The sequence below is a fragment of the Caloenas nicobarica genome, chromosome 1 (assembly GCF_036013445.1).
Source record: "Caloenas nicobarica isolate bCalNic1 chromosome 1, bCalNic1.hap1, whole genome shotgun sequence".
Taxonomy (NCBI): Eukaryota; Metazoa; Chordata; class Aves; order Columbiformes; family Columbidae; genus Caloenas; species Caloenas nicobarica.
The window spans coordinates 117,871,194-117,895,177 of record NC_088245.1 but is presented as its reverse complement, the minus strand read 5'-3'; positions in this window follow the sequence as shown (position 1 = coordinate 117,895,177).

Genomic DNA, 23,984 nt, shown 5'->3' with positions numbered 1-23,984 from the left:
CTGACAGCTGCCTCAAAGAGATTGTATTATAGCTAGCAGGTATTGGGACAGATAATCTTAGAGAAGTGCTGTGTTGGAACATAGCAGCCCAGTAAGTTTGCTGTGTTGCACATGTACAAATAAGCCAGCTGGAAATCCAAATAGTGAGTCTATTCCTTTTATTTTGCAAGCAAAGGGTCACAATCTTTATTTTTGGTCCAAAAGAAAGAGGACAGGTAATCACTTGTCTGCAAGCTATGTTAGCAAGCAGGCTAATGCACTGAAAATTGTCCTTGATGGTTCTATGATATGAAGAAATCTCTTTATGTATCTCAAAATACAGAAGATCAGAATTCACTAATGAGAATAACTAATTTTGTTTGGCCTGCACCAAGAAAGCATATTTCAAAACGTTTCATTTTGCTTTTTTTTTTTTTTTTCTTTTCAATAGACCGCTTGAGAGCAGTCTGGGAATCAAAAACATGTATGAAAAGACAAAAGGACATCTATCATTTGTCCCAGTCAGAACTAGTACTTCCTTCAGATGCTGACCAACAGCACAGCCCATTAAAACAAAATTTTAAAAACAGTTAATCAAATTCCCATGTAATCTCCATGTATTTATCTCTTTTTTTTTTTTTTTTTTTTTTTTTAAGAAGATTTAAAGAGCTAATCCTGAGTTAGGGCTGTTTTCATTCCGACACACAATTGCTATTGCAAGCTATACACAGATCGCAAGACTTCATAACACAAAACCTAATGGAGGTTAGCACTGATGTCGTGTAGTGCAGACAATTACTGTATAAAATGAGGATTAAACCAGGGAGCAGCAGTAAGTGGTGTGCCAGGACTTATCTCCCCCAGTTCTCTACCTTAAGCACTAGAGGCTTTGTCTTGCTGGCTCTAGTTCTGCCTCCAAAATGATTGATACTCAGGAGGAGAGGTGGAATGTCCTCTCACCGGAAAGCATAATTCCCCAGCTCTGTAAGACATGGGGATCAAACCCTTGTTTGAGAAGAGGGAGGTCTGAAATGAGACTCCACTGTCTCCGGTGAACACGCTGCCATGCCAGGAGCTGCGCAAAAGGGAGGTGGTGCAACCACCGACGTGGTTGTCACTGAAGACAGTGCAGTCTGAATGAGCTAAGCATGCTGTGAGCATAGGCAGAAAAGATCAGCTCCTATTTGGACCTGAGCTTTCTGTATGCCAAACGACTTTATGCAGATGTGAGTTCCCAGGTAGTTCCTGTAGCAAAGGCAGAGATAACCTCTGCTGGTCACAGAGACTTTCATTGGAAACTCTGAGGCCAAAAATATCCCAGGGAGTTCTCTGAGTGTATTAGAAACTGGATTTGCAGAATAGAATACAAATAGTATTGAAAATACATTGAAAGTATTTCAGGTATTGAAATGGCATGCTTACTGCCTGCTTTGTTCTTGGAAAATGAAATAAATATATTTTTGCAGAAGTCAAACATTCACAAGGGCTATCAGGCCCATAGCTTTATTAGGAGCAGTTTGGTACTACCAGAAGTACGAACTTTTGATCTTTTTGCCATGTTCCTATGTACAAGTATATGTACATTTATGCAGAAAACAAGGCTCTATTTCACAGACATCTCTCTTCGGCCTCAGCCTTCTACCATTCCCCGAGAGCAAAAACCTCTCCTAGGCCCTTTCTACTGCTCTTGGAAAGTGGCTTTTTTCACCACCTGTTGCAAGATGGACAAAATTTAGCAAGCAGGCGGCCTGAATCACTGATTGCTCTCCCGAAGTGAGACATCACAGTAGGCACCTAAATCCACCTCAGTCCCTCAGCTGGCTGCTCAAATGCAGCTCTCTGTGGCCACATCAGGGATCACTTGCAGGAGCCAAATACGTATTCCTGACATAAAGTTCTGCAACTCCTTGTATAAAAGGGATCAGAGTGATCCCATACGGATCTACATGTCTATGTTTACTCTTTTCATCTGCACTTTTTATGGGTCTCTTATTTTTTAAATTGCACATCTTTCCAACTCTTGTTTTGATCCCTTTAGGGTATTGACAATTATTTGCACTTAAACAACATTGTATGATGTTTATAAATTGTGCCATTCCTCATCTCTGGAATTTCATTTTAAAATGCAGTTCTTTTCTCCAGACTATAACTGTGGGAAAACACATCAGAGGATGAAATGCAGCAGAGGATGCTTGGGGGAACTGAGAGACCTTATTCTACACTTTGATGAAATGACAGTAAAGGATTTACTTTAGCTAAAGAGATCCCATAATTAATACTTCATTGAATAAACACTAGATGAATTCTGAGTGAGATTTTTCAAAGGTGCTCAGCATTGACTTAACTCCACTTTTACACACACCAAAGGAGAGTAATCAGTAACTTCACTGAGAACAAACCCTGGCCAGCACCACAAAGTCTCATCTCCTGCCTGAGGGAGACGTGGGAGGCAAGGAGGGAAGGATCCGGTTCTGCGACGCACCTGCTCAGGATATTGGCAGTCTGCAGCATCAGATGTTCACAAGTCAGCCACCCTTAACTGAGAAAAAAATCAGCGTTATGCTCAGTTAAGTTTTCTTTAGCCCTTTTGCCTGTCCTGCTCCTTCTCACCCACCCTGCAGTTCTAATACGTGGAAACAATAGTTCTGCTGGGATCCCACTGCTACTTATACACATTCCACGTTGTCACATACAGAGCTTGTTCAAATGCTCCCAGTAGCTGGGAATGGGATGCTGAGAGAAGAAACCTGTGGTCTGCTGCAGAAAGACTGTGCAGACTTAAAATGGATTCTAATTTTGCATGATTTAGATATGTTCAAATATTGTCACTCCAGGGACTAGAGTTGCTGCTGCCTCAGATATTTCATTCCCTTTGAAGTGCGAGAGTCTCTGTACTAGGAGAACACATCCCTGGGATTCCTAATTTCTCCCATGTTGTTTCTTTGTTTATATTTGCTGTTGCCTTTAAGGCCTCGAACAATAAGGAGCTGGTAGTACACCTTTCTTCTTCTATACTTTCCAATTTGGAAACAGCCTCGGGGGAGAAATACGGGCATCATCATCCTCTATACTGAAGACTTGTTTCTTTTTTTGCACCTTATTTCAAAGATTGAATGACGTGCTAATTCTGGCTTTTCATCTGCAGGCACCGTAGAGTATGGGAGACTGGGACTACCTGTTTTGTGACCTGGTGTTGGAAACTCACTAATGACTAATGTGTGTTATTTCCCTTAAACTGTAATTATAGATACAGGTGTATGTGAGTGTGCACACACACACATGCACACGCACACAGAGGGAGAGTGAGACTCCTAGGATGGGAAAAACTACAGTTTCTAGCTTTGATAACCACAGCTTTGTGGGAAATCATTCAAATTACAGCCCTTCAATGAGATATAAAAGATAATCGTACAAAGACACACTCAAATCTACTTTTATATATTCACAAATATATTTTTATGTGTTTCAACCTAATAGTGCCGTCACTGTCACACAAAATAACAGCATGAATAACCTTGAACACAGTAAAATGAAAGGTGATAAACACAAAATGATGCTAGGTCAGCAGCACGCCTGACTGCAATGGAGGAAAAAGGACTTTCGTGACAGCTCCCCCATTTTGCTGAGTAACCCACTCTGTTCCCTGGAGGCGGAGCACAGCCTGAGGCTCCGGCAGGATGAAATCCCTGCGGCTCCCTCCTCTCTTCCCGGGAGGGAGCTGAGGCTGGGGCTGGGGCTGAGCCTTTAGGTGGAGCTCACGTACCGCCGCTCCCGGGCCGAGCAGCGGCAGCTGCGGCGGGACACAGCCCACCTGGCCCGGCCCTGCAAGGAAGGAGCCGGGAAAGCAAAGCTACTCTCCTGGTTTTTCACAGCTCGGGTTAATAGCCAGGTTCCTCATAAGCTGAAAAAATGGTTTCTTTCGGAAGCTGTTTGAAGGTGACTTTCGTCCTGTGTCCACGGTGTTGGCTGACGGACATAAGGCTGCTGGTGGATCCACCTTGGCCAGGCTATGTTAGCAGGGCTGGAGGTGTTGTGTGCACGTGGCTACCACTGCAGGATGAGTATGGAATCAGACACTCTTTGTGTAGGTCCACATGGCCAGGGAAGCTCACTGCAGGTCTGCCTCACATCCCAATCTAAAAGGATCCCATGGACAAGAGGAAACGGCCTCAAGTTGCGCCAGAGGAGGTTCAGATTGGATATTAGGAAAAATTTCTTCACAGAAGGGGTTGTCAGGCATTGGAACAGGCTGCCCAGGGAAGCGGTGGAGTCACCATCCCTGGAGGTGTTTAAAAGACATTTAGACAAGGTTCTTAGGGACATGGTTTAGAGCTAGAGTTATGTTACAGTTGGACTTGATGATCCTGAGGGTCTTTTTCCAATCAAAATGATTCTATGATTCTGTTCTATGATTCTATGACCTTCATCTCCAGAATGAGACACAGTATGGCACAGGCACATGGAACAGAGGATACATCTGGCACATTTTGCTGCGTGGCTGCAGAAGGCTGTCCTGGGAGGTTGTGGAGTCTCCTTCTCTGGAGACATTCAAAACCCACCTGGATGTCTTCCTGTGTAACCTCATCTAGGTGCTCCTGCTCTGGTGGGGAGATTGGACTAGATGATCTTTTGAGGTTCCTTCCAATCCCTAACATTCTATGATTCTGTGATGCGGAAAGCAGTGCGGAGGCTGTGTGATGGGGAGGAGGGCCATTGCACAAGCAAAGTGCCGTGGAAGGCAAGAAGATGCAGGCTTCTGCGCAAGTTTTGTGCTCAGCAAGGGAAATTTGGCAGGTTTGCATCAAGTGCAAAGTGTGTGGTTCCCAGTTATCTCCATCCCTTCTGTGAGATCAGGCAGGCTGCAGAGTAGGCAGAAATAAGTGGAAGAGAGCTTTATGCTAGCAGCAAACCCCAAATCAGTGGATTGCAATTAAGTCACACATGAGGGCTTGCAATTGTGTCTAACAAAGTCAAGCTTGTAAAAGCTATGTTTATTTCACACTGTAAAAGTGATACTAGGCATCACAAGCAGGGCCTGTGTCAGCTCAGAAGGTTGAAGAATATGAGCATCCTGGATAGCACCAGGGGATAACTCTAGGCAGCAGAAGGGGACAGGAATGGTCCTTAAACCTGCAAGACATGAAAAGGCAAAATCACTGCATTCCACTTTTCTTATTACACATGAAGCTGCCAGCAATATCATACCATACTGATGGAAGAGCCTGACATAACCCCAAATCTTGCCCACAATGTCTTTACACTCCCAAGCCTCCTGGGATGGACAGATGTTTGGGACAGCAAACTTGTACAAAAGCAACTTTACACTGAGTGTGTCCTGCTGCCAGCTGTGGGATGGTGGGGATCTTGCATGAATATCAAAGAGGGATCAGGAGATGTCAAATGCCCTGTTGAAGCCCTGGCAGGGAATGGAAAGATTAGATTTATAAACTGTTCCTAGCTTACTGCCCCAAGCAAGTTTGGTGGTTAGAGTAAGCCTGTGCTGCAGGGTCAGTGTGCAGATGGCCTCTACCGATGCTGCATCTGGTGCAGTCATTTATATTAACAACAGAGTTGCTCTAACACTCTTGTCATTTCATGACATTTTGTGAAATACCATGACTATGAGCTCTTGCTTCTTGCACTTAACGTAAGATGACATGAGGTTTGGCCAGGGACAAACAAGGTCGATACTGCCAATCTACAACTTCAGCCAGGAGAGTCTGTCCTAACAGCATCTGAGTTTATGCAGCTGGGAAAAGTAAAGGGGATGCAAAGTTCAGATATTCAGTTAACAGCCAAGGCTTTTGAAGAGCAGTTTTTGCCATCCACCTTCAGCTTCATATTTAGATGATATTTAAGTCTTTATAGCTGAGAATCAGTGACAGGTAGAAGACCAGATGTAAAATAATGCCTCCAAGGAAGAACTGTCTGCAACCATGCTATAGACAAAGAAGAGTCCAGAAGGGCAAGAGACATTCTGAAACAAAACAAAACAAAACAAAAGAACCCAAAGCCTAAAACCAAGCCAGAAACCTGATAGGCTTTGTAATTCTGCAGCCTGCAGAGCTACTTTTCTGTCTTACTTTAGTGCCTGCTTATTTCAGTTGGATTCTCACAAATTCCTGGTCTTTTTCTCTACTTGTGCAAGAAAAAACCCTCGATGGTTGTGAATACCTGTAAAATAGCAAATTGTTCAGTGAGCTGTTTTTCAGACAAAACTTCATCAGCTGAAACTACATCTGTGCCAAAAATCCTTCCTCATTTTGTGATGTCTCTTACCAATATCCATACCTCCCTCTCATGTATGTGACAAGAAGTTTTGAAAGGAAACCAGGTTATAAGGGAAAACAAAATCTAACAGTGTTTCTGGTGCGTGCTTCTCATTCTGTCAATACTTTATTTTCCTCCCTAGTCTCCTGTTTTTTTCACAGCATAAAGCCCAATTACTATAAATGTACGCAATTTTAGTAATTTAAGTTGATAGCATAGGTCAGGGTTAGGACAACTCTCTATCCCTTTCACATGACAAATCACTACTCACCACTGTAAGTGGTTACTGAGATCAGCAATAACAAATTCCAGTGTTGCACCATTACTCCTGTTTGCACTGTAAATATTTCGCTTCTTGCTGGTATTCTTCTGCACTCTAAAAATGCGTACCAAAGCATGATTAGAATATAATGAATACAGCATATTACCCCGTGTGTCACACAAAACTTAGCAGGTAGGATTTGGCTCACAGATCAAGGCACTCAGAATCAGGCCTATGTCTAACTTCTCGCTGCAGTCGGTGCAGGTCCAGTTGAGACAACTAAGTCTAGAGTCACCCCACCTGACTAGACATTAGTGTACACCTCTGGGTAGGCCGAGCAGCCTTCCGGACTGAACTGACTGTCCTGACAAGATGCCTGTGGATTATAACTGCGGGTTAGACACCTATTGCATAAGTAGACGCATCCTCTCCCAGTCTTAAAATGCAAGCTGAATCAACCTGCTATTTCTTTTCTCAAGAAAACAGCAATTCCATTACTATAATTTATTACTTTTACTATCATTCTTATTGCAGAAAGTCACGGGTACAGATCAATATACTGTGCACACGCACACAAAAAAATAAGGATATTTTTAACTCAAAGAACCCAGATCCAGGTATAACCGCACAGCAGCTGTGGAGGTCAATAGGATATACAGGGATGCTCTCAACATAGTCTCTCCAGTTATATCCTCAAAATAAAACGAGGAAACATGGTCTGGGAGGAACTTCTGAGAGGTGAGTAAGCAACTGCTCTCAGAGAGTAGCTGCTAGTAAACACCGTCAAAATGGGAGTTGGGGCCCTTCATATTTTCACTGATGACCAAGCTGATGGAAAACAGAAAACACTTACTGTGGCATTAAGCAGGAAGGACTGCTAATACAAATTAGTATTCATAGCAATCCTGATGAATTGAAAGTATTGCCTAAAGTAAACAGAAAGGACACCTGAAAGATGCAGCAGACATGAAAGAATTATCAGCTGTACAAATACAAACCTTCACCAGAAGGACATATGGGGGTTACAGTGGGTCACAGTAGAGCATAAGTCAATAACATCATGTTGTTATGAGAAAGCTAAATGTGATACTAGGAGGTACCTGAAGCAATCCTTCCACATTATTCAGCATTAGTAAAGGTTCAGCTGGAATAGGGTGATCAGTTTAGAGCTCAAGAAAGATGTTCACTAACTGGAGCAGGTATAGATGAGAGAAATTTGAATAATTAGAGGGCATGAAAATGTAATCTACAAGAAGGAATCGAAGGAAGTGGGTTGTATAACCTAGAGAAGCCTGAGGGAAAATCTGCTGAAAATATTAAAATATGCAAAAAGCAGCTGTAGGGATTAAATTCCTAATATCCATAATGACAAAAAGGTTCTTAAACAGAAGACAATGAAGGACTGGAGGATTGCAGTAGATGACTGTTAAGACATGTCTTCAGGTGCCATTAAGAACAGTTCAGATAAATATTTAGGTATATTTAATCCTACCTCCAAGCAGTGTAGTGAATTAGGTGATCTCCTCAGGTCTCCATGCCCCTGTGTGTAACAGTGCATCATAACGATTTTGTCACAGTATCTTTCTTTTGGGTAAGTTCATGATGCGTGACCGCTGAGGAGAGGGTTAAAAAAAATGAGCCACTAAACTAAGCAGAGGAGGTCAAGGCATGTGTCCTCATTGCAGAGGCTGCCACAGAAATATTATGTCAAAGTGATCCTCTGCTCAGCAAGCAGAAAAGGAGAGTCGCAAGCTGCCATCAAAGCTGAGCTAAAAAGACAGCAGAGCTGCAATGTTTTGAAGAAGTAAATATAACACAAATTTCTTTCACATAACAGGACAGCCTGCAGAGGTCTGGCAACATTTGGAAGTGCAGGCTGAGGTAGCCTATTTGTTCTAACCATTCTTTGGCAAGAGGAAATCTGGCTTTAGCTTGCAACTATGAGCATGAGCTCTCAGTGCCTACTGCAGATGCCTGCAGAGCTGAGGTAGATTTAACCCAAAGTCTTGAACATACCTCTCTGCATCTGCTTTTACTCTCCCCGCGCCCCGTCCCCTCTTTTTCTTTCTAAGACTGATTTGATTTTGTTTTCTCCTGGTTTACATTTTCACTCCTGTTCTTCTTTATACTCTGCACTTTCCAAAGACCTTAAAATGCTTGTCACATAGCCAGGAGGCTTAGAAATCTCTTGAGGCTTGAAGTCAGGTTCTTGACACAGCCAGTATCAACATTAATCCTGCCTTACTATAATGCTCCAGCAATAAACAGATATGCCACTGCTCTAAATTACAGTGTAAAGACTGCAAGAAGTAAGATATCTTGGTTTTGAATAAAGGAACAGAAAGGCTTAGGCTTTATAGCTGCAAAGGTGTATAGGAAAGGGGATGGCCAAAAGACAAGGAAAAAGGTGGTTCAAAACCTCAGAAAACAGCCCAAGACAAAATCTATTGAGTGGAGAAGGTAGTGGTGAGGCATAGGGGTATGACTTGTAACTACAATAAAAAAAAATAAAAAGAGTAAATGCTGGTTCCACAGAGAATAGGCACATGGAGCTACACTGACTATCAGGGCAGTTGTCTCCTGGGAGTCTCTGCTAATGGCAAAGAGTAAAGGTTAAGTGAAAATGTGTGAGGAACCTCAGTTTTTCCCTGAGCAAGCTTTGTTGTGTGTATGCTGAAGCACTCTAGCTCTGGCATCCCAATTCAAGAGGCTTCCAGGCAGCTTCACTGACTTCTTGCAACAGTGACACCTTTTGCTAACCCCACTTTTCACTGATCAAAACAAGTACTCCCACTTTGAGAAAGAGCTGATTATCCTTTCTTTCTATTCTCCACCCTCCCAACCCCCCCAGCCGAAGAGGGAGTTATGTTTGTGTATTCTCTGCTTTCCTACCTACTTATCTGTGCTCCTGGAACAGTAGACTTTCAGCTGAAGACCTTCTCCTGAATTCAAAGACAAGCTAACAGGGAAAAGAAAAGCAAACCAAAACAACCCGCAAACAACAAAATAAAACAAACAAAACCCCGCAAAACCAGATCTTCAGTTGCACCAGGAAGGATCAAGGCCAAATTCCTCATCCTCTGGATTCTCTGCAGTACCTCATCATGCAATATAATGATGTGCCACACCGTGCTTTTTCTGTTTTTAACGTTTGTGACTTTTCTTCCCCCTCCCTGCACTGACGGACAGCAGCAGGAGCCTGCTGGATACTGGCTCCCTGGCTACCATTCAACTTCCAAGGCAATGAGTAGTGTGGTATTGCCTGGTGTTCAGCATCATCCAGCTGTGTTTTACAGGCTGGTTGGAGTGTGAGAAGCAGCATGGAAATAGGATGATTGTAGGTAGCTCTTCTCTTTTTTTTTGTACCAAATGTAAATCCTTCAGTCACGAAGACACTTCAGTTACATAGTCTGCTGGAGAACACAAATGCACTTTACAGCTCACGAACACCTGTGACCTGTGGATCATTTTGGACAATAACTATGATCCAGAATATGACCAATGTCGACAAGGAGAGAGGGTGGTATGATCATACTTTATTTGAAGACTACTTAATCTATAATCTGTCCTGATATCACTAAGGTTATGAACCTTCCGGGGAAATATACACCAGCCAGTAGAACGCTTTGCCTCTATCTCATTTAATTGCCATGGCCTTTTCAAATGCCAGCAATGAAATTTTTTCTGTACTGAGATCTAAGTACACGACATGTGTTCAGGCTCTGAGGCTTCATAGAACTACAGTAATAACTAGAACATAATTTTTAATTGTATACTGATCTGCTCTTCTGATTTTGCTGGATTATGAATCATTTTTTAGCATCAGATGAATCTACCAAAGCTAGACACATAGAGGAAAAAATAACCTAATTGTTGACAAAACTTGAGATTCTCCATTTTGCTGCTTCATACATTTAAACCACATTGTTCTATCACTTTCATTATAAATAAAAATAGCTTCTCTGTCTCCTGGCATGTAACATATGTGCTTCTCCCCTCCCTCCCTCTCCCTCAGAGACTGATACTTTGATGGGAGCATGATTAGATATTGGAAAAAGAACAGGAATCTTGCTAGAACAGAACCAGTGTCAAGAGAATGTAATAAAAGATCACACTGTTCACAAGAAAGAGAACAAACTCGTACTTCATAGCAGAGCAGAGACACAACACCTTTTTGCTTGCCTATTCAAAAGTAGTGACAATACAGTTTGTCTTACATTGAACACAGATGAAAACACTAATAAGATGAAATAATTATCATATAATGAAGCCTATGATACAGATTGTTAGTCTTATGATATTTCTCTTCAGTGTTTATTTCTGTTACAAGTATTTATAAAGAATTCCTCTTTTAGAGAACTAATGATGTTGAAGCACAACTAAAATTGCTGAAGTCTGTGACTAATATTACTGCAGGATTTTATGGGACTAATGCTATCTGCAGAATATATGCAGTGACAGCTCTGCTTTGAAATAAACTGGATGACACTATGTGTGGCATGTATGAATTTTAAGCTATAGCCTGCCTCTAGAAGTGCTAGAAGTATTCCTTCACAGTAAGAAATTCAAGTCCTATACTATTTCTAGTGCACAGAACTGAGATATGTACTTCACATCAGCCAAAGAAAGACAGACATTTATGAGCAGAAAAGTCTTCTCTTTTTAAAACATTTCTAATCATAATCAAAACAATTCCTCTCAGAAAGAATGTTGTTCCATACTTAGGAATTAATGACATCATTTAAATTTTATGCCCTATTGTTAAGCTGTCTCTAGACATTAATATTAATTTACATTTTATCTTCACTCCTCCATAACGCCCAGAGGTTATGGAGTCTGGTGTTCTTTGCTTGGTGATTTCCACATTTTTAATCTCTGAAGACCATGTCACCTCTCAGAATTTCTATAGGCAATCATGCATCTTCAGCACACTTTTAATTGAAAATACTATGAAGGTGATGTTAGCTCCATGACCATCGGCAGATTACTTGCCACAATCTTCCAGAACACTGTGCTTTGAAGACAAACAGTTCCTCAAGATTAATTTACAGTGTACGGAGAGTAATTTCCTTTAAAATTCAGAATGACGTTATTTGTTGGCAAATAAGCAACACCATTACCTCTGGAACAGGTGCTTGTTTAGGATGTATTTTACAGCCTGTGGAATGATGAAGACCAGCAGGCTGTGAATGTTGGAAACTCTTTTAAAGAAATTACACAGTTACTTCCCATGACATCATATTATCTAACCTTGGTCATTTGGGGAAATATTATACTGAATGCACAGTGCCATCTTACGATATAAACCTCAGAGCCAGGTTCCAACATCCCCAAGTTTAAAAAGGTCCTCAAATCCAACAGTGAGTGCCCTGGCCTCATAAGGCTTACTATATGCCTGCATGATTATCCACTGAGGAATTGTGCTCTGGGTCTACAGAATCCCTGTGCTCACCTTTATTAGAGTGTGTCCTATTCACAGGTGCCATGCCTGTTTCTGCAGCCGCTGGTCAACACTCATGTGGAGTTCAGGACACCTTGCATAGGCTGGTCTCATGAATACTTTTCAGACGTGAGTGAAAACAAATTACAGCTATTCCAAATGAAGAAATCAAGCAACATCAAACAGCTGTCATGACAATATTCCATGTCTGGATCAATGAAATGTCACTACATGCACTCCTGTAGAATACCTGTGCCAATATTTGTGCTATCTTAGCCTCCTGTCACCATAAAGTCCTTCATCTAAGCCGGGGGTGTCAAACTCATTTTCACCGGGGGCCACATCAGCCTCATGGTTGCCTTCAAAGGACCGAATGCAATTTTAGAACCGTATAAATGTGAGGCTGATGTGGCCCCTGGTGAAAATGAGTTTGACACTCCTGATCTAAGCTTTACCCTCAGTTCCCTGTGTACTGTTCATTGCCCAAGTCTTGTACATCTGCAGCTTCTTCTTCAAGCATAACAAACCACTGTGAAAGTAGGTGTAGCAACACTGCCATATCACAAGATGAGAACGAGACACAAAACTTCATGGCAGAGTTTAGGAGGTATGAACACTGTCTACTTTACAAAGGCTTATGCAAAGGAAAACATGACATGGGAAGTTCCAGGCATGATCTTAGGAGAGATAAATCAAGATTTAGACAGAGCAGAGTTCCCTGGAAGGAGTCTGTTGCACTCAGAGTGGCCAGAAAGATGGTTCAAGTGAATAACAGCACTGCTTATTTTGCTGGGTTCCTCTGCAACTTCTTAGGCCAAAGTCTCACTATTTCCTCACGTGGATTAGCAATGTGTTCAGTAGCAGCTGCCTGAAATAGTGTGAATTCAGTCACCATTCTGGCTTCAGGAGGCTTCTCTGGCTCTCCATCAACACAGAGCTCATGTGATACCTGCAAGTTTATCTCTGCCCTTTGATGGACCCAAGCAAATGCAGACGCTACTGGCCAGCCCAGCCCTGCACACCGTTTGCACTAACACTGCAGCCTAGAAAATAGCATTTTAATCTCCTAGGGGTGTGAAAATGGTGCTGGCTTTCCCCAGGAGACAGCTCAAGGGCAGAACAGAGAGTTTTAATAGTTTGGCGCCGTGGTTTACAATTCAGTGGCTACAAGCTAGCTTCTGCAAGATCTCTCACCACTCACCATGCGACCAAGTCTAGAGAGCCCAGAGCCTGGCAGCTGTGGAATGGAGTACTAATCCACACTGTGAAACACCTTCTTCAGCGGAAAGCCAATACCTGTTTCCCAAGGGACTGATATTTTATAATGCAGTAGAAGCCATTGTTCATGGGGAGATGGCTTCTGAGTGCCAGTTTAAAAGATACAGGTACACGGAAGAATCTCACTTCAGAATACATTCCTTCATTGGGCAAGCCCCAAGGTTATATGTTTACAATCCCAGAGTCTCCTATGAAAGTGTCAGGATTTTTTCCAGAAATGCCACATATATTTGCTAATTAATCATAGTGTGTTTACTTTGCTTATCTCAGATATTTTTCTTGGTCAGTCAATCCTAGACAAAATGCTGACTATTCTAATGAACTCAGGGTATTTGAAATCACTAACGAATTTTTAAAGGCCATTTCTTTCTGGCATTGTCTGTACATATTCTCCAAGAATGAAAGTATGCAAATATACTTAGTTTATTAAAATCTTACATCAGTGCTAAGGCATTTATGACTGTGAATTCATAAGACCTGTCTGACAGAATTGCTTCAATTGCTTCAATTGCTTCACTTGACTGACATAACTTAAAAGTCACATTTATTTGCTGAAGAATTACCAGATGAGATATTTCTTGTATCTTTGTCCATGTATCTCTGGACAGGTACCAGTTCTAGAAACCTGTGTGGCTTAGACAGAAGTCTGTCCAACTTTAGTGAACTTTTTGCACGTTAGTGTTCTTTTCATCTAAAATCATGCATGAAAAGTAAACCATTTTTTCAAACCCAGGTATTTTAGAATAACAATAAAAACCATATCACAGGCTGCCAGAAAATAGTTCCTAACACCAGTATGAATCTCTCCACTGACTCTGACAGTCACTGGAACAAGATCACAAAATACATCAGTGATGAGCAATAAGCCACACAAAAAAAATGTGGCAGAAGTTGTAGATGGCTATAAACTCATCCCTCACATCATGGTCTGCAATACTAAAAAAATGCAGACAATGAAACTTGTTTTGTGACCTGTCTCCAAACTGGCAGAGAGACATAGCAGATGGACCAACCCACAGCTGAACTAGCCATATGCACAATATAAACAACAGCAGTAAGCAGTGCTACTGCATTCAGACAGGCATCATAGCATTTTCCCTGACCACTGTGCTTATATTGCAGATACATGCAGGTAACAGGAATAAAGACTGAGGAAGTTCAGGCTCATTCAGACATGCCAAAGTGGGGAACCGGAAGAAAATAATGCAAAACAAGACAGACAAAAGGATGTTAGGGAAGCAGACAAGACTTCAAAAAGAGTACAGACACATCTGTGCATGGTCTGATCCCAGGACATCATCTGGAGTTCTAATAGAACATTTGAAATAAAAGGATGCCTATCTGAACAAGCAAAGCAGATGGAAATAGCCTTGCTGAGTACCCTACTGCAAGCGCCTGCATAGGATGAGTTACAAACATCTGACATTTTACCATCAGGTATCAACCATTCCCAGAAGGGCACGAGAGAAAGCAATGGCCACTGCATACACAAAGGAGGCAGTCAATCAAATGCACATGGTGGCTCAGGACCAAGATTTTAATCCCAACAGAGAAAATGCAGAAGGCTCACCTTGATTTTTTCTGCCATCTGTTTTGAAATGATAACTGACAGAAGATGAAGGATCCCTGCAGTCCTTCTCCCAAGCATGCAGACAATAGGGTCTGGTATTTGAACATGACAAAATTTTGTTTTCATGCCTCAACCTAGATGGTTGATGATATTCTAGATTCTAGATGATATTCTGATTCACAAATCTAGTTTATGAAGATAGAGCTAGAACCAGGTGAAGTCTTCAGGTGAAATAGTTAAAGTTCCTCTCAGCTCCGAAAACTCCATTCAATGCAGTCACCAGCAACAAGAAAGTAGATCACCTTTTGCTGAGGAGGTCCCCTGGTGCTGTCCAGCTGGTCGCTCATCTCTGTAAAGTAACAGAATTTTAAAACATCCTGTCTAGTACTGATCTCCTCTAAAATCTACTTTTTGTTAAATACAACTCATAGTAAGACTAACTACCTGCTGGCTACTTCATGAAACCAAAATACTGATAGTGAGAAACATGAGAGGAGATTGAATAATATGTTTATCTGAAAACTATTTTCACTGTCTGTATGTGACAGTAGTTAAAATTCTAATGTACCTAAACGCAAAATAATTTTTTTTCATTGAAACTAGAAGATTGGCTTCTGTAGGAGATCTGTAAATAAAAAGTGAATGCAGCAGCTCATTTTGCAGAAAACAAAGAGACTTATGAGTTATTCTAGCTGCTCTGTAGAGAAGTGCTAATATAAACAAAACACCTTTGCAAGTTAAGCTTATTAAAATAACCAAGCATTTCAAAAGAAGCAGGGTTTAAAATGGAAGACAATAAGTGAAGACAGACCTAAGAACTCAGAGACAAAAAATAGCATAAAGACAATATGAAAAGTCCTGCTTATCTTTAGATCTATATTCTACTATGATATATTTAATATATGCAATATTAAATATGTTATATATTTAATGTTTAATATAAAATTATTTGCATCTCGTCAGTGGATACAGATATATTTTTTTAATTCTGCAGAAGAGGTTTTTCTTTTATGTAAATGAGTTAGAGGAAGCATAAAATGAAAAGCTGATGAGGAACTGGACTTGGGAATTTATAGGGTAATTAAATATTTTGGAGAAAGTTTAGGCCTGGAAAGAATGAAAACTATGCGTATAATAGAAAGAGAAATAACATGAGTATGGAAAATCTACCCAAAGTCCCACAGAACAGGATCAAGTTGTGACCCCAGAGGATATAGCACAGAAAGATTCGGACTAAACTCAGCACTTTGCAATGCCAGGATTTTGAATATTTAGAAAATACAGAGTGCAAAGGGCAATTGTAAGATAAAAACTTGATTCTGGGCCAGCATACAGCTGTTGCTGTTTGTGTCTATGGGTGCTTAAAATCTGTGCTATGATATTAATGATTATCAAGGCCCTCATCTTTCTATGTAAAGGGGTTCTCCATGCCCATTCAGGAAGCTGTATCAGCTTTGCCTCAGGGCACTGAGGGGCAGTAATGAAAGGCACATGGAGAATGAGCAGGACAACACAGACCTTTGCAGAGGTAGTCCTAGCCTTCATAGAAGAGGAAGGAGCCAATTCACCTTGAAGTTACAACCTCCTGCTGCTTCTGAAGAACGAAGACAAGATCCTACGGTCTTTACAAAATAACCAAGTGGTAAGTTTCCAGGGAAGATTTGTGTTTATTTCTCCTTTTCTTCTAGATTAGAAGTATTAGTTAGCACTTGTCTCAACTTCACTGAAGAACTCTATCAGTAGTTCTTTGCTCCTTAGGTAAATACTCAGAGTGGGACTTACTTCACTAGTTCTTATCATCTAAAAGTTTATCTAGTCTAAGTCGATTAGTTAGGTGTCCTTGGAGAGGGACAGACATCTCAAGAGGAAACTTGTCTCATCTCTCATGATAAACTACCCTAGTATAGTGTAAATCAGTCTCTAGACCCACCTTTTTCTTCCGTTGCCCAGAGACGGGGCCTTGTTGGCCAGTGTAGATGGTCAACATAAGACGAAATTAATCTCACCTGTAAAAATGATAAGCTCTTAAACTCCTCCTCTTTAAATTTAGTTTTTTCACTAGCTCGCATATTTCCCAATCCATTTATTATTTTCAAGGCTCTTCACTGAAGCCACTTCAGTTTACACAGGGGCATCTTGGACTGTGGAAGTGTACATGGAAGTGTAATCGACATCCCCCTAGTAGTCACAGCAGCATTACTGTTTACACACATAGTAATACATAATACATACATTATAGCCTTCTAAGTGATAATAACGTCCATATCAATACATGATAGCCTGTTGTTCAGTATTTCAATTCTTTCCTAAGTTTGCACTGTAGGAGCTTACAGAGTACCTTCCTGTGCATTTTTTCCTGCAGAAGAACATGAGTTTTGCCACTGATACTGGACTATTTCACCATAGGTAACAATCAGGGAACCAGGCATTAGGAGAATCACAGAATTAGAGAATAATGAACCAGAGGAATGCAAACTTAGAAGCTCCTTTGGAGTTGGCAGTGAATTGATGAAGTCTGGCAGCAGCCAGACTGAAAGGGAGCTATCTTTCAAGTGACAGATGGAAATGGTGTGCTGTGACTTCGATAGATGCAAAGCAGAAGGAACAGCATGATTAAGAAAAAATAAAAGGTCGCCTGCCATTATTCAGTAAGAAAACACTCTTCAGGAGCTCTTTGGATTAGGTTACTGGCAAAGGATATGGCAGTCATTTTTGTCACAAGGATGAAAGTGTTTTATTTTGTAATGTGTTTTGAGGTATGCCTCCCGGGCCTCCCCCCATCTGCCTGCAGCCCAGGACCTCATGTCACCCCCTGGGGCCATCAGCCCCCGCCCAAGCGCCACCACAGTAGGGCCGGTCTCCAGCTCCCCACAGCCCTGCCCTGCCTGGCCATAATGCCCCACCAAGCTGGGCCCAACTGCCTGGCCTCAGCCCAGCCCTCTCCTCAGGGAGATGACCAATGCCCAGTGCTGGGGCTGCCCTGGTGCCCCTGGCTGCTCCTGGCTGTGGGTGGGATGGATCTGGGCTGCCAGGCCCTGCCATGCCGCCCTCCCATGGGGAGCACCCACAGCCCCGGCCCCAGCCCCCGGCAGCTGCTGGCCTGTCTGTGACACGGCACTCAGACCCTTGTTCTGTTCTTGCGCTATGGCTCTGTGTGCTCATGAGTAATGTGTTTACATTTACTTATCATTTTTTCTAATGGGCTTAATCTTGTAGGCTTTATGTTTAATGATCAGTCCTGCTTTGAATTGAATCTGACTGATAAAATATTCAATTTTTGCTTATTAGCTCTAGATTATTGTCAGACCATTGTATGATGGATTAAAAATCTTGGCTATTAACATTTAGCCTCTCCAGTTAACATTCACTGCTAATCAAGATACATTTTGGTCATGGCTGATGCTGCTGTAGGGCAAAGGGACAGACTAAACAATCTCCTGAGATTCCTTGCAGCAGGTTATTTTTTATTGGAAAGCCTGGCATGGAACTTATGCTCATTTAATTGTACAGTATTTCAAAAGCACTGACATGTGCTTTCACAATTTCTGCACTGATTTCTTCAGAGAAATTTGAAATTATGTAAAATATATGTTTGAAAATGTGTATAAACTTGCCTGTCTTCTGTAATATCAGTATTCAGCAGACGTAAGGGTACTAACCTGAAGGATTACATGACCTGGTTGTAGACTAGAGAGGTATCAAGCCATGTTCATGCTACCTTCAAAGGGTTCTCCATCACAAACCAGTAATGAAGTACAAGCACCAAATTCACTAGATACCTGAAAGCACCGAGTCTCAGTGTATGCTCATGGCTGATGGAAGATGCAATCTCATGGCCAATGGAAGATGCAGTCTTGGTCTTTACAATCAAGCTCTTTGTTATCTATCTTTTCACATAGTTTCTCTGCATGTGATTGCGATGCCCTAAGGCATCTAGTCTTACCTGTGCTCCTAAGCCTGAACCTCTGATCATCAAACAGTCTAAAACCTGTCGGGTCCTTGGGCACTGACCTGTTATGAAGGTCTGGTACCCACTGGGATGTGCCATGGTGCCCATCTATCCTGTGTGCCCAGGCTTCCTCCTTGTGCAGTAGGAGATGGTGGCAGTGATGGGGAAGGGTGGGAGGTAGGATGAACACCCAGGGCTCTCTGACATGGACCTATCGCAGTGGGAGTTTGCATCCACACCCAAGAGTTCAGAAGAATTCCTGGCTCTGATCCTAAAGTTGTCACTGAAGCAACCTAGTAATGCAGGTGCTAATACAGCTTGCAGCTAACAGAGGAATCCATTCTGCCACCTCGATTAAAGGCGATGTCAGCATGTATTACCTGCCAGCAGGAAATTTCAGCAATGAAAACTGGCTTGTTCTGAAGCAGAGACTTTCCCACTGAATATGATGAAGAGGGACTGTAACACAAAACAAACAATGAAAAGCTGGCTTATTAAGGGCATTGCTATTTAAGGAGGAGAAGCTGACAGGACGTGCGATTTAAAATGCTATACTGTGTTTTTACCAGCCACTGACCAGACAGTCATGAAACATGTGCCTAAATTCTACCTCTTAGTCTTTGTATATTCAGAGATCTTTGGCTTTGACCCATCAAATTTTCACTTTTTTTTCTCAAAATTTAATCCAGGACTGTCAGTAGATTTTGTACCAGACATCATAGCTATTTATGCCATCTCATTGCCACACTGTATAAGTGCCTAATAAAGTTATGAAAACAATGTATTTTGTCTCAGATTAGTTCTCTTCCAAGCTGAGAAAATGTGGAAGGTCTCAGTTGTTCTGTTTTCTCAAAAAGCCTACTTTGCTTTTAACAGTATGCATTCAAAGGATAATGCACTAAAATCCATGTAGGAGACTCTTCATCTATAATTAATTAGAACGGCATGAGATAAGAGCAGTAATGGGGTCATAAAAAACAGAAGCAGAATCCTAATATGATTAGAATAAGTGTTTCCAGACATAAAAACCCCAACCAACCAAACCCACAAACCAAAACCAACCAAACAAACCTTTGTGCCATTGAAGAGGCTTTCTTAGAATTACTCATAGCATTCTAGTCATACCTGTTGAAGATAGATACTTTTGGACCCAGACAGATGCAGAAAAGAGCTGTTAGGATCAGCAAATATGTACCCCAGTATGTAAGGCTACTAAAGTGCTTGACAAGCAGCAACCTTGCAAACAGAAGAGAAGAAAGGGGAATATGATATCTCTTTAAATTCATTGAGGTGTAAATATTTTGGAAGCAGAAGTGACTGAGATGAAAAAATGAACCGTTGAAATGGACTTACTGTGGGAAAGAAGACAGAAAAACTGCCAGCCTGGCTTTGAGGGAGATTTGGCCTGCTCTAGACCAAGTTAGATTTATTAACCAGAAGGATTATATAATATGACCACGGTGGCAGAAAACCAGACTTAATGACCCAGATGTTTGATCTGTTATATCTCAACAGCCCTTTGAGGGCTTCGTGCCCTCAGACACCCCCATGGACCTTCATGTGACTTTAGGGCATGTACCACGTATCCCAACTGCTGGCAATACAGCCCTCTCTGTTTCACACATTCATATAAAAAAAAAAAAAAAAAGACATTATTACTTCCACAGGGGGAAAATATGGTCCAGAGGAATCCCAGGACTAAGTGTTACATATTGTGGACATTGTCAATCTGTGACACCTGGGATTGAGCACATAGATGTAACCATAGCTACCTTCAGCAATAGTCCAAATAAAATGACCCACTTCTGCTTTTGGAATAGCCTTCCCTAACTCTGAATGTTTCATGTGGGATTTAAAATAATCTCTACAACTATTATTTCTGACCATCATTTGATAATTGTGTGTCTCTCAATATGAAAAGGTCTTGGGGTCTGATTTAACCATCCTCAAAATCAGACATTCTTTTAATCAGAGTAAGAATATGTATTTCTGAGTAGAAACTAAAAATCCTCTATTAATTCATCTTCTGTTAATTCAGTCTCATTAGTCTCCCAGTAACTTTTTATTCAGGTTGTTTGGAGAGACCACTTTCTCTCTTCTCCATTAACCACCTCTCTCAAAAATAAGGAATATCTCCCTATAAATGATTAATCATGTAGCACTGCTTCAGACTGGGCAAGCGTCACTCAGAAAAACTGTTTTCAGAGTGAGATATTTATGATACTTTTAATGAGGTAAAGGTTCTTGTCTTCACTTATCTTCTAGATAGAAATGCAATAATAAAATTAAAAATGTAGATGGTCTCATTAGACTACTTTCTTTTGCAAGAAGTCGGTACATGTATGACCTTAACAAGAAAGAGATCACATCTAAAAGTACACAGAAAGAGTAAACAAGCAGCTAGACAAGGATCTAGAGGGCAGACCTAGGGTATGGAACGAGAGCAACAGAAAAATAATGGGGTGAGGAGCTGTAAATTTTCTTCACAATTTTTCATATTTTTTTAAAGCAAAAGATTGGTTTTGATCAAAGCAGACTTCAGCAGTGCAAAATAGAATTGAATGTCTAAAATTGCCTGGAACTGCAGTTCCAGATATAGCACCTAACTGCAATTATTATATTCATAACTAGAGTGATGAAATGAGACCCAAATCTCATACACAAAATATCTGAGACATTAAACATATTACATATGGCAATGCAGCTTATTGCTGACCCCATCAAAATGAACATAAGTACTAACTAACTACTTCTTGAAACTAGCATCCTCAGAAAGAAATCCAGTTCAAGTGTGGAAGTATATTGGTTGATTTCTCACATTCAGAAAACTTAAAGTGGTCAAACAAAACGTGCACAGACAAGAGACAAATAAATTAGGACCACTGCCCTTTCCTTTTCATCATAGGGAAGTTCGCCGTCTATCCACAGCCCAGATCAGGGACATCACCAGGGCACTCCCCAGCCTGGTGCACCCAATGGACTACTACCCACTGCTGATTTTCCAGACAGATGTGGAGGAAGCTGCATCCCGTAGTCTGAGGGGAATGAAGATTTCAAGGCCTTGGGATGGATGGTGAAAGAGTCTGGGGCTCAAGTGATTTTCTCTTCCCTCATTCTATTTTCGGGTGACAACGTGGGATGGAATAGAAAAATTCAGTCCATAAATGATTGGCTACAAGACTGGTGCTACAGGCAGGGTTTTGGATTCTTTGATAACGACTGGTTTTATAAGACACCAGTCCGGACAGTGATATGTGGGAAAGGTTTATCTCGCAGGGGCAAAAGGATGCTGGGACAGGAATTAGCAGGGCTCATTTGGAGGGCTTTAAACTAGATCTGAAGGGGGATGGGGTTGTAGCTGGGCTTGCATCAGTGGGGCAGCACGCTGGAATTGATGAAGACCAGGAGGCCCCCCATCTCCCTAGGGTGAAATCAGTGTACTCAACTTGCTCCCTGAAGTGCCTGTACAGCAATGCGCGCAGCATGGGGAATAAGCAGGAGGAGTTAGGAACCTGTGTTCAGTCAGGAGATTATGATCTGGTGGCAATTACAGAGACATGGTGGGACAGCTCACATGACTGGAATGTGGTCATGGATGGCTGTGTCCTTTTCAGGAAAGACAGGCCAGCCAAGCGTGGTGGTGGAGTTGCTCTTTATGTGAGAGAGCAACTACAATGTATAGAGTACTGTCCAGGCACGGATGAGGAGCGAGTTGAGAGTCTGTGGGTGAGAATAAAGGGGCAGGCTGGCAGGGGTGACACTGTTGTGGGAGTCTATTATAGGCCACCAGATCAGAGTGAAGAAGTTGATGAGGCCTTCTACGGGCAGCTGAGCGTGGCCTCACAGTCACAGGCACTGGTGGTTATGGGGGATTTTAACTACCCTGATGTTTGCTGGAAGGACTACTCAGCCAGCCAGCCTCAGTCTAGGAGGTTCCTCCAGTGCATTGATGATAACTTTCTGATGCAAATGGTGGAGGAGTTGACTAGGAGAGGTGCACTGCTGGATCTTGTCCTCACTAACAAGGAGGGTCTGGTTGAAGCAGTAAAGGTGGGAGGCTGCCTTGGTTGCAGTGACCATGAAATGATGGAGTTCAGAATCTCATGTGGTGGGAACAGAATAGCAAGCAGAATTGCAACCCTGGACTAACTTTGGCCTTTTCAAACAATTGCTGGGGAAAATCCCATGGGCAAGGCTGCTTGAAGGCAAAGAGGCCCAAGATAGTTGGTTAACATTGAGGGACTGCTTCTACCAAGCTCAAGATCAGAGCACCCCGACACGTAGGAAGTCAAGGAAGGGAGCCAGGAGACCTGTGTGGTTAAACAGGGAATTGCTGGGCAAGGTCAAGTGAAAGAGGAGAGTTTACAAATCATGGAAGGAGGGGCTGGCCACTTGGGAAGAATATAAGGCTGTTGTCAGAGGATGTAGGGAGGCAACTAGGAAAGCTAAGGCCTCCTTAGAATTAAACCTTGCGAGAGGGGTCAAGGACAACAGAAAGAGCTTCTTCAAATACATGGCAGACAAAACTTATACTAGAGGCAATGTAGGCCCACTGATGAATGGGTTGGGTGCCCTGGTGACAGAAGATACAGAGAAGGCAGAGTTATTGAATGCCTTCTTTGTCTACTCTGCCGGAGGCTGTCCTGAGGAGCCCCGTACCCCTGAGGCCCCAGAGGAAGGCAGGACAACGGAGGAGTTTGCCTTCGTTGATGAGGACTGGGTTAGGGAGCAATTAAGCAATCTGGACATCCATAAATCCATGGGTCCAGGCGGGATGCATCCACGGGTGCCAAGGGAACTGGCTGAGGTCATTGCTAGCCCACTCTCCATCATCTTTGCTAAGTTTTGGGAAATGGGAGAGATGCCTGAGGACTAGAGGAAAGCAAAAGTCACTCCGGTCTTCAAAAAGGGCCAGAAGGAGGACCTGGGTAACTATAGACTGATCAGCCTTGCCTCCATCCCTGGAGAGCTGATGGAACACCTTATCCTTGGTGCCATCTCAAGGCATATCAAGGATAAGAGGGTCATTAGGGGCAGTCGACATGGCTTCACCAAGCGGAAGTCATGCTTCACCAACCTCATAGCCTTTTATGAAGACATAACGAGGTGGATAGATGATGGCAGAGCGGTGGATGTGGTCTATCCAGATTTCAGTAAAGCATTTGACACAGTCTCCCACAGCATCCTTGCTGCTAAACTGAGGAAGTGTGGACTGGATGATCAGGTAGTGAGGTGG